Source organism: Mus caroli, unplaced genomic scaffold (assembly GCF_978045245.1).
Source record: "Mus caroli unplaced genomic scaffold, Mus_caroli_1 scaffold_3, whole genome shotgun sequence".
NCBI classification, from domain to species: Eukaryota; Metazoa; Chordata; class Mammalia; order Rodentia; family Muridae; genus Mus; species Mus caroli.
In genome coordinates this window covers 74951549-74963577 of record NW_028227258.1, presented here as the reverse complement: position 1 = coordinate 74963577, position 12029 = coordinate 74951549, and positions in this window count along the sequence as shown.

Sequence of the window (12029 nt, the reverse complement as noted above, 5' to 3'; positions counted from 1 at the left end):
TTTAGTGTGTGTAGCTGTCATTTCTAGGAACCCTCACTGCAGATTTCCTGATCCTGAGGCTCTAACAATCCTTTTGTCTACTCTTCTACAATGTTTCTTCGGCCTGTACTGCTTGAAGTTTTATCTACAGCAATAAAAGAAGTTTAGCGGACAAAAAAGATAAAAAAAGAATAGGAAAGAAAAGTCAAAATGTCTTTATTTGAAGACGATATGATTCTATACATAAAAAAACTTAAAGATGGCAGCCAGAAACTCCTATAGCTAATAAACACATTCAGCAATGTAACAGGATTCAAAGTTAACACACAAGAATCAGTAAAGTTCTTGTATACAGAAGAAAAACATACTGAGAAAGAAAGCAGAGAAACAACACCATTCATGACAGTCTCAAAAATATCTTTGAATAAATCTAACCAAGGAAGTGAAAGGCGTGCAAAATAAAAACGTTAGGACATTGAAGAAATCAAGGAATATATAAAAATATGGAAAGACCTCCCTCACTCATAGATTATAGGATCATGAAGTGTAAAAATGGGCAACCTACCAAAAACAATCTACTTATTTAGCCCAATCCCCACCCAAACCATCCTAAGTTCCGTATGGAAACATGAAACCCACAGGATAGCCCGGACAATTCTAAACAACAAATCTGTAGATTTCAACAAAATCTCACATTTCAAGTTACACTGTGGAGTTACAGTAATAAGACATATCAGGGCACTGGTATGAAAACAGATCATTGATCCATTGGAATACAATTGAGAACTCACATATAAGCCCGCATTCTTATTGTGACCTGATTTTTGAGAAAGAAGACAGCAGTACACACCGGAGCAAAGACAGCATCTTCAACAGATGGTTCTGGTCAAAATGGACAGACACAGCTAGAATGAAGCTCAGTTCTCATCTCTTACCCTGCACAAAACTCAACCTGTAAATGGATCAAGGACATCAATAAAAGGTCTATACCATGAATCTAATTGGACTATCACCAAAGGATCAGAAAGAATTGAAACCCCTAAGAGGGAAGATGCTCTGGAACGCTGACTTTCAGGTATGACGTGGCTGCTGAGCTCTTGAACTCATAGCAGCGGTGATTACTTTATAGATCTGTGTGAGAATGGGCCAATCAACAGCCTGTATGGAAAGTGTGAGGGCCAATTGGGTCTTGCCCTTCCTGAGGATTTAGAGGCAGCTGTTAATGGTTGATAGGAGGAGAGGCTTTTGTTTTCCCTTTAGTGTGACACTGGTAAAGTACAGCGACTTCTAAAAACAAACCTTGCCCATCCTCCTTTATGTGACCCTAAAAAATTCATTGATTTATATTTTAAAATATAAAAGGCATGAAAGTAGGGAAGGCTGGGTGGGAAGGGAAGAGCAGTTGCAGAACTGTAGGGAAGAGAGTACAACATGGGATGTATACGAACCACACAGTTTGCACAGGTATGATAGGTAAAGATGAAACCCATCATTGTATATGATTAACATACAATCAGGAGAAAACAATGATGAACAAATGGAGAATACAAAAGCACAAACACTACAAAATGTTTTAAAAGCCAGAAATTAATAAATACCCCAAACTCCCAAACATTGATGTTCTCAATCAGCAGTTTCCCAATCAAAAGACATATAGACTAGAGAGAAAGGAAGGGGGTGGGGCAGGAGATCATGGAACTCAGCTCAGAGCTTATGGGTTTTGTTTTGTATGCTAGTGGTGTGTGTGTGTGTGTGTGTGTAAGGTGGTTTTGGAGCAGCCAGGAGGGACCAGCAATGACTGAAGGAGCTAGAGATCGAGTCAGGAGCCATCAGCCATGCTACCCTGAGTAATAATACTCCCCCCCCACACACACACCCTCCTCACCAACAGGGCAGCTGCATCGTCATACACCAGCAACACAAGACAAGCTGAGGGTTTCTTAGCTGCAGAAAGGGTTGTGAACCGATAAAGCCATGCCCCCCTAAGAAGACAGGCAGCCCACCACCAGAGCTGTAGCTTGTTGACACAGTTATTTTGGGTTCAAGTACACACATGTCGGGCCCAGTGCACACAGACTCACAGTCTCATGGGAGTTCCCCTAGGTTCTTAGCTGACTGCTTTGCCCTTTGATTCAGATCTGCAACATTTGTCAAAGAATGACCTTTGTGGATAAGCACAGAGTCCCGGATCATGAGCCACTGCCCCCACCCCTACTCCTGCTCCCTGGTAGCACTGCCAGATTGCAGAGACTACAAGGTGGAGATGCTTATTCCGAAGGTCTTTGAATTCAGCACCGTATGTTATGATTCCCTACTTGCAGGATTGAGTAGAGTGGTCCCTGGGTGTGTGGAAGGTCTACATTCACCAGACTTGCTATCTCATAGAGGCTACATCTGCTTTGCACCGAAGTCTGAAGGAGCATTACCACACCAACGACTTCACTATCAAGCAGATAAGGCAAGAAGTCTTCCTCTGAATGAGGTGCCTGGTGGATGAGAAAGCCTTAGTACAAAGAGTCAAGAATACCCAGGGCAGCTCTTAATGTTCATTAATCTGAGCCCTCTAGCTTCACTTGGGGTCAATTGAAAGATGCACCAAATCTCATCTGCATGCCACACATGGCCAGGTAGAGTGAACAAGCCTCTCTAGGAATAAGGGAGGCAGCTTCCACTGAGATCCATGGAGCAATAGCAGGTCACATCCCAGAAAGCTTACCACACTGTGTAAACAAAGAACTCTTGGTTACCTCAGCTCCTTGGCCTGTCGTAGAGTAGCAAGTAGCCCACCCCAAGCTGCCCACCCCAAGCTCATCGGGTGCCCCACACCCCCGACTTCCTGCTGCTAGAGATCGCAGTGACTTACAACCTCCTTAGAGTAGCACAGCCTTCCCAAGCTCCCTCTCGCCTACAAAACACAACCGAGAACACTCCAAGGAGCACTAGCAGAGAATGTGGGAAGGGAATCACTCAAATAAACTTGGGATCAAGAGACAGTGGAAAATTCTTCCACAGAGAAGTGTCCCTCATATCTGAGAGCACGCTAAGGAGGCAAGTTAGTTGTGAGTTCAGTAAAACCTTCTGATGATTCAGGGCAGAGAGGAGAGGAGGAAGAGGAGGAAGAAGAAAAATCAAAGTATTAAATTTCATACACTGTGCTCAAATATATTTTCTCAGCTTCAGATCGTCAGCTATTTTATTGAGTGGAAAGTCTTGAATTAGAAGGGCTCAGGAAGAATAATGTTGCATTTTCCCCCCTTATATCACAGAAAACACTTTTTATGGTAACTTGTCAGATTGTCTGTGAGCAAGTTCACTTTTTTCGACATTGATAAATCCTTTTCTTCATTTGATATTTTATACAAGAGCACTTCAGCTGTGCTGTTGGTGTGACTGATTTTAGTAAATCCTATTAGGTCTTTGTCAGCTAGTTACATCTTCTATTCCTCGGCTTTTGTGGATCACTGCCTTTGTTTAAAAGGATAGCCTATTTCAAGCCCCTGCAAAGGTATGTTCTTGTTTTTGTGACAAAAGGAAAACTTTAAACTGCCCAAACAGAAAAGCAATGGCTTTCAGTGTGTTTTGTTCTAGTGTTTCACCATTGCCATATTTGTTTATTGTAAAGGTGGGCATTTAGCACTTCGTCCAGTTTGAAATAAAAAGCAACTAAAATTTCTGTTTAAAAAGGGACACCCCCACCCCCAGCAGTGAGCAAAGAGACCCCTTGTTGTTGGTGGTGTTCTTATCTTGGTCAGGGGCAGAGCAGACGGCAAGCCTTTGTTCATCCAGCTTGATACCTGGCTCTGAATTGGCCCACCCCCAAACCTAGATCATCTGTGAACGGTTGAGAAGTCTGAAAGGCATGTAAAAGGGTCATTCCTGAGGATCTTCATGACAGGACCACCGGGAGGAGTTCTGAGGCTCCAACAGAAGCCAGAGACCCGAACCAGATCGATGACTCATTACAATGAACATTTTCAAGTGAAGAGGTGCAGACAGAGGGATAGACCATGGGACACACTGTGAGGTGTTACAGCTTCCACGATGAGATGATGAGATGTTTCCTATGCTTGTTGTCGTTGTTTGTTTGCTTGTGTGTGGAGGAGAGGATGGGGAGATGAATGGGACTGAGGTGCATACTGTGAGGCTCACAAAACATCAATAAAAAGGTTTTCTTTTTAAAAAAAGAGGCACATTCTTCAAAATAAATCATAATAGTTGTAGTAATATAATAATAATAATAATAAAAGACTTCATTAGTTGTTGCTAAGGAATGCACCTTACCATCAAAGGCAGAAATCATCTTAGTGTGAGGATAGAAACAAATTCCAAGTAAACAGAACCAGGGAGCAAGGTGTTGTCATTGCCCCGAAACCTGACAAAATAGGATTCAAACCAAGACCCATCAGAAAAGCTAAAGTCACTTCAAGCTGATTAAGAATACAATGCATCAAGAAAACATCACAATTTTAAATGTATGGAACCTGCTGAATGGCTCAGGGGTAGAGATGCTGGACTGCAGGCCTCACGACCCGAGCTCTATCATCTGATCCCACAAAGTGATGGGAAAGAACCAAACCTAAGAGTTGTCCCCTGACCGCTGTGGCACACACAAACAAAAAATAACAAACAAACACTTTAAACACTTTAACATATGTACTAATGTGGGTGTACTTCGTTTCATAAAACCAATACTAGACATAAAATCAGAGATGAACCCAACAGAAGAATATTGTCCGACCTCAATAAAGAGGTTGTCATAGTGTGCTTTCTGTTGCTGTGATAAACACCATAATCAAAGGGCACTTTGGGACGGTGAGTCTTATTTGGCTTACAGGTCCATCAGTGAGAGAAGCCAAGGCAGGAACCTGGAGACAGAAGCTGAAGTAGAGACGAAGGAGTAATACAGTAATACAACTTCCTGGTTTGTTCTTCACAGCTTGTTTCTCTCTCTCTCTCTCTCTCCTCTATCTTTGGAAATAATTGAATCCAGTTTGTCCTGGAGTGTGATCAATACATTAGTTGTCACACCTTGAAGAATACTGGCTCTCCCTCTCCCAGCAGCCCTTAAATGCCAATAGAGCCTCATCTGGGGGACTTCATGTCTGCTGCCCCTTCTCTATCAGGCTTGTGCGTGCTGCCACACTCTCTGTGAGTTCATATGTACATCTGCCCTGTGACTGGAAAACTGTCTCCTTGAAGCCATCTACCACCCTTACAAATTTTCCACCCTTCTTCTGCAAATACCTTTGAGCCTTGAGGGGAGGAGTGTGATACAGGCTTCCCACCCAGGCCTGAGGGCTCTGGGTTCTCTCTTCCTTTGTATGTTGTTGACCAGTTGTGGGCCACTGTGTTAATTGCCAGGTCCTGGGAAAAAGATTCTCTGATGTAGACTAATTTCAGTTTGTTTGTTTTTATTTAACTGGATATTCCATTGTGTGAATACACATCATTTTCATGATCTATTTATCAGTTTATGGAAATCTAAGCTGTTTCCATCCCCTGACAACTGTGAACATCGCAGGAATGAACTGAGATGAGTAAGTATCTCTATAGTAAGATATGGAGCCTTAGGGAATCTGCCTAGATTGATTTTTCAACCTTTTGAGGAACTTTCAAACTAATTTCCATAATGAGGGCAACAGATTGCATACCCACCATGCCAGCATCTTGGTCATTATGACTGGGATATCAGCTTTCTTTCTTGTATAACCCAGAGCACCGGCCTAAGGGTGGAAGCACCTTCAATGGGCTGGGCCCTCCCACATAATCACCATAAAGGCCCCAGACATGCCGACAGTCCAATCTGATGGAAGCAATTCCACTATTGAGTCCCTTCTTCCCATGCAACCCTAATTTGTGTCAAGTTGACAAAAACTAACCAATACAAATATCACCCTAACAAAAAATAGAAATAAAAACATAGGATTTAAATGACACCATAGAAAAAAATGGATCCAACAGATACCTACAGAGCCTTCTATCTAAACACTGCAGAATATACAGTCTCCTCGGTAGTACATAGAATTGCTCTAAAATGGGTTATAAAATAGGACACAAAGCAAGTATATAAATATAGAAAAATTGAAATCATTCTTGTATTTTATACAGTAGAGTAATAATAGAAATCAAGAGCAAGAGAAATTACAGACCATACAGAAACTCATAGAAATCAAGTGATCAAGCACACAGTATTGAATGACAAATCGTTTACTGAAGAGATTAAAAAAGGAAATTAAAATATTTCTAGAATAAAATCAAGACACAATATTAAAGCCTATGTAATTTAATGAATGCAATCCTCAGTAGAAAATCTGTAATTACAAGTGCCTGCATTAAGATATCAGAGAAAGCCGAAATAAGTTTCTTAAACATGCAACCTAGGGCTTTTCAAAACAAGAGCAAGCTGAATTCAGAATCAGTAGGCTGATTATATTAAGATCAAATAAGACATTAATAAATGAAAATGGAAAAATGATATCAATGAAACAAACAATTGGTTCTTTAGCAAATCTTTAACTAAACTAAGAAAAATAAATAAATAAATAAATAAATAAATAAATAAAACCAGAGAGGAAAAGTAGATATTAAAATAGATACAAATGAAATTCATAAAATCATTAGGAAATATCTTAACATAGATGTCTTACTAAATTGGTTAGTCTCCAAAACACTGAATAACTTCCAAAATTAAACCAAAATGAGTTAAACAAATTGAGTAGATCTATAACAAGGAACAAGACTGCAGTAAAACACAAAACAAACAAACAAACAATACAAATAACAACAACAAAAACTTCCTAAAAAAAGAAAAGTCTAGGTTCATATCGATTATCTGTAGAATTCTAACTGATTTTTAGAGAAATATCAACACAAATGCTTCTCAAACTATTAACTAATTAATTGATTAATTAATTAATTAAACAGAACAGAAGGGAGTATTGCCAAGCTATTGTTATGAAGCCAGCATCGTCCTAATACCCAAACCAGATAAGGACATGTATGCACACAGATCAAAAATATTACAATAGAATACTTGTGAGTTGAATTTAAGAAAACATGTAAAGATTATAACCATGTTCAAGGTGACTTAATTCCAATGACACAAGGTTAATCCTTGGCCCTGGGTGTGGCATTATTAGGAGGTGTGGCCTTGTTGAGGTAGGTGTGGTCTTGTTGAAGGAAGTGTATTAGTGTGGGTGTGGGCTTTAAGATCCTCATCCTAGCACCCTGGAAGCCAGTCTTCTCCTAGCAGCCTTCAGATGAAGATGTAGAACTCTTAGCTCCTCCTGCACCATGCCTGCCTGTACACTGCTGTGCTCCCACCTTGATGATAATGGACTGAATCTCTGAACCTGTAAGCCAACCTCAATTAAATGTTGTCCCTATAAGAGTTGCCTTTGTCATTATATCCATTCACAGCAATGAAACCCTAACTAAGACATACATCAACAAATGTAATCTATTATTACATTATGTGATGTAACATAAATAGGCTCAAGAACAAAAGCACATGAATGTTTCAATAACTGAGGAAGGCTTTTGACAAAACCCCTTCATCATGATAGCCCCGAAGAGACTTGGAATAGGAGGAACTTATCTTGACAAGGACAGTGAGACAAAGTTACCACCAGTATTATGCTAAATAGAGAAAAACTCAAAACATTTCCACAAGTGACAGAAGTGTCCACTTTCTGTACTCTTTTTCAATATACTCAGTACTATGCTTGAATGTTTGAATGAAGGGTACATGATTCCATGCATAAGAAACCCTAGGCGAACAGTGCACCACCCTGCATGGTTGTGTTGCTGGGCCCAGGAGGCTTGCTGTTCTGAGATGGCCTGGTGGGCAGGCAGGATGTGAAGTGCTACACCCTGGAAGCACAGAGTTAGCAAGGGCAGCTGGGTGATGCTGCACTACAAGATGTATGATATGACCAAGTTTCTGGGAAAGCATCCTGGTGGGGAAGAAGTCCTAAGAAAGCGAGCTGGGGGAGATGCTACTGAGAACTTTGAGGAAGTCGGCCACTCTACTGATGTACGAGAACTGTCCAAAATGTACACCACTGGAGAGCTCCATCCGGACCACAGACCGAAGTTAACCAAACCTTTGGAAACTCTGATTACTACTATCAAGTTTAATTCTAATTGGTGGACCAACTGAGTGAATCCCAGCCATCTCAGCAGTAACCAGAATCAGGAATGTAGGAATGTGGACCAACGGAATAGAACAGAAGACCCAGACCCAAGGCTTTTTTTTTTTTTTTTTTTTTTTTGACAAACACAGCAAATGTATTCATTGGAAAAATAGCTTCATCAACAATGGATGCTGGGGAAACTGAACTGTCACATGTGGAAGAATAAAACAAGATCCCTGTATCAGTTACTTTCTGTTGCTGTAAAGAATTACTACAAACAAACGTAAGTCATACAGGGAAGAGTTCGCCTGGGCTTACGGTTATGGACAGTCTGTGAGAGAAGGGAAGCACAGAAGCAGGTGTCCAGAGCAGGAGACTGAGAGGTTACACGTCCACCCACAGGGAAGAAGCAGGGGCATGGGGTGATGTTAAGAACCCTCAAAGTTAGCCAGGCAGTGGTAGCACACACCTGTAACCCCAGCACCAGGGAGCCAGAGGCAGGCAGATCTCCATGAGTTAGAGGCCAGTCTGGTCTACAGAGTGAGTTCTAAGACAGCCACGGTCACACAGAGTAAAAGTAAAGCAAAAATAAAACAACAAAAAATACCCCCAAAGCCAAAAACAATAAAACAAAACAAACCCTCCAAGTCTGCCCCTAGTGACTTACTTTCTCCAGCAAGATTATGCCTCCTAAAGATCCCATAACCTCCCCAAAAGGGGCAGAAACTGAGGACCATGGATTTAAATATGTGAGCCTCTGGAGAACAATTCCTACACAAGCCACCATATTCCACTGCCTGGTACCCACAGACTTGTGACCATCTCATAATTCAAAATTTATCTAGTCCCCATAATCTTTCAAAGTTTCAACACTGCTTTTTAAACCCAAATTTTCTTTTGAAACTCAAAGCACGCTCTTCACTGTGACCTGTAAAACCAAAAAGCAAATCAAGTTTTAGGAAACAGTCAAGGGCAATAGGAATAGCCTTTATTATTAACCTTTAATATACTTGGGGTGTCTCTTGGACCTTAGGGAACTTGAATGTAAGCCCCTATTCCTGAAGACATCACATATTTCAGACACAGGACCTGGAGGAATTAAGTTGAAATTGACCTGCAAGCCTTCTCCCCCAAGGACAGCTCTGTAGTACTGGAAGACGCGCACAAGCTGCCTAGAGTGTGGAGAAGCAAGCAGCAGTTCTAACCAGCTGTAAAACCCATGGACCACACAATGACTAGCCTGGCAAGGTATCTGCAGTGATGCCATATGGGGACTTGGATAACTAACAGATCTCTGTTTGCACTGAAGGCCTGCTCAATAGGAGGGAATTCATGCCTGGTGCTGCAAACCTGTAGCTAGAGAGGCCATAGATCCCAGTGGAAAACCTGCCACTGCCATTTTCCTAAACCAATTAATTGCTAACTGTATCCTAAATACTTTATCCTTATGCCCACAAATAAGTTCAGCTCTCACCCCTCGCCAAACAAGCTTCTTTTTACAGCAGATGGAGATTATTACAGAGATCAACAACTGGTAAAATTGCAGACCACGTGAACAGGGCTACCCAGCCCCAACTGATAAATCTACAATGCAACTCTTTCATCTAAGGCTCAGGGAGCCTTGAAGAAGAGGGGGTGTGGGCCACTGCACCCTGTACTCATCATCTTTCAGACACATTCCTGCCCGAGAGCACCCCGGCTCTCTTCCTTCTCACTCGTCTACTCAGCCGCAGCTCCTCTGTGGCTCCCTTCAGACTACGTATGGAATGCCTACCACAGAGAGCATTCTTGAACACACGAGATAATTTCAGTTGTCTGGGAAGTTCTCCTAACACCGAGAATGAACAGTCTACATTCTTAGCTTAACATCTCACAGAGCATCCAATTCCTTCCTTTACGCACAGGAGAACTGACAGAGGGAACAAACATTCCAGGAAAAACTTGCACCCTCAGCTGAACCTTCTACCGGGCAATTAAATGGTTTGAGCTTCAGTTACTGTGGAGACATTAAAAAGTTACAGGTCCAGAGCCTAATTACAACTTAGCGTTGGCTATCTTTAGCTCCCTAAATAGCCAGCTTTTGCCTACCTCTATGCTGGGGCTAACATCCGTTGAGTAACTTTTTTTTAAAGCCTTCTTTTGGACTGTATTAACTTAATAAACCCTATGTTTTTGGCAATCAAAAGCCCAGGAATGCCATCAGATATCTGAAATCTGTAATAGAAGTTTCTCCATTTTGCTATAGCCCACCTACTTCATGTTTCCATCAATATATTTTTTAGAGCCTTGAGTTATAATTTTCTTTGTTCTGTTATTATAAAAACTCGTTAAACGGTTGCCATGTTGGAACATGGAGTTTTGGGTCATCTAAATCTATGTACTGCATGCTAAGGCCACAGCTCTCCTCTTAAACAGAATAAGAGATAACTTATTCTGGAGAAATTTTGAGTAACCATGGCCTGGGAACACAGCTTTAGGTTAACCCAATTCCACGTTCTAATGTAGAAGTGGTTTTATGAAGTTTTATAGCTTGCAGAACAAAGAAAAACCTAAAGGCAGGTTTAAAATCCATTGGTGGGTAGATCAGAAAGAGGGTACAGCAGGATGGGGGTGCTTTTTGATACTCCTCGGATGTTCTCTGATGATGGTCTTAGCCTTCGGATTGACGGAGGCTGGGGGTCTGCTGAGTTAATAGATCTCAAAGGTTTTTATCTATTAGTCACAGGATGTTGGGGTGGGGAAGGTGAGAGCTATAAATGATTCTGCACTAAGCTAATGGATATGCTGGCCTCCGTCTCCAACAGTTTCTTCCAGAGCCATACTGGGGACTTCGTAATAGTGGACGTGGACAATTCTGTCATTCCCTACATGGAAAAGACCACGAAGGAAGTACCAGCCTGGCATGTAAATATAGCTTCCCCCTTCCTCCCAGAAGTCCTTTGGGCTTTGGTGGAGAGCACACTTGTGGCAAGTGAGACAACAGAGGGCAAACACCCCCTAAAGAAGATGGCTTATGCTTGGGGTCTCTCTAAGAAAATGTCTCATTGCCTAGAAGTTATGCAAAGAGAGTTAGAGGCATTCTCCTGTGAGCATGGGGACAACAGTGAGGGTCAGTGAGGGAACAGTGAGGAGACAGAGAAATGACAGAGATGACCCACTCAGGGCAGGAGTCAGCCAAGTTTCCCTGTATTCTGCTTCATTTTTAGTCATCCTTGCGTGTCTCCCGACTCCCTCCTGAACTCCGGCTGCCAAGTATAAAGAAGCATGATAGGAAGAAAAGGGGTATGGATATGTGAGAAGAAAAGACAAAGATTCAACATCTCAGCAACAGAAAGACAAGGGCAACGGTGAAGTTAAAAGACTTAAGAAGCAAAGCATGGTGGGAGAGAGGGATTAGAACTTATGGAGAGGAGGGCAGAGCTGTGGAGATGACAGAGAGGCAGGGGCAAGGCTAGGAGCAATAAGACACAGAGGACGAGAGGAAGACGAGAGGGTTCAAGCATAGAAGTGAGGCCAAGCGAGAAGCAAGCAGCACTCATCCAGGCCTGACACTAGCTAGGCTCCAGTCCACCATGCTGTACCCCAGCAGACGTCATTACAGGAGGTAAACCAGCTGACTGTCTCCAAGATGGGTTCTCCAGGCAGAAGGCAGATTTTCTGTTTCTTGCATAACATACCAGGAGTGCAAGGATATCTGTGCTCCTCTCTCCAACCCCTGCAGAGCATTGCATTAAGCCCAGGGGACTGGAGCAGAACTTTAGATTTAATTTCTGTCATCTCTCGACATCCCCATCTCTTCATCCAGTCCACACCAAACATGTGAAAGAGCTACTGTTCCTTTCATTGTCCAGGTCTCTGTCCAAAGGGATGCAACCTCCTCCCTTTGAATTTCCTACTCCAAATCTTTTTTTTTTT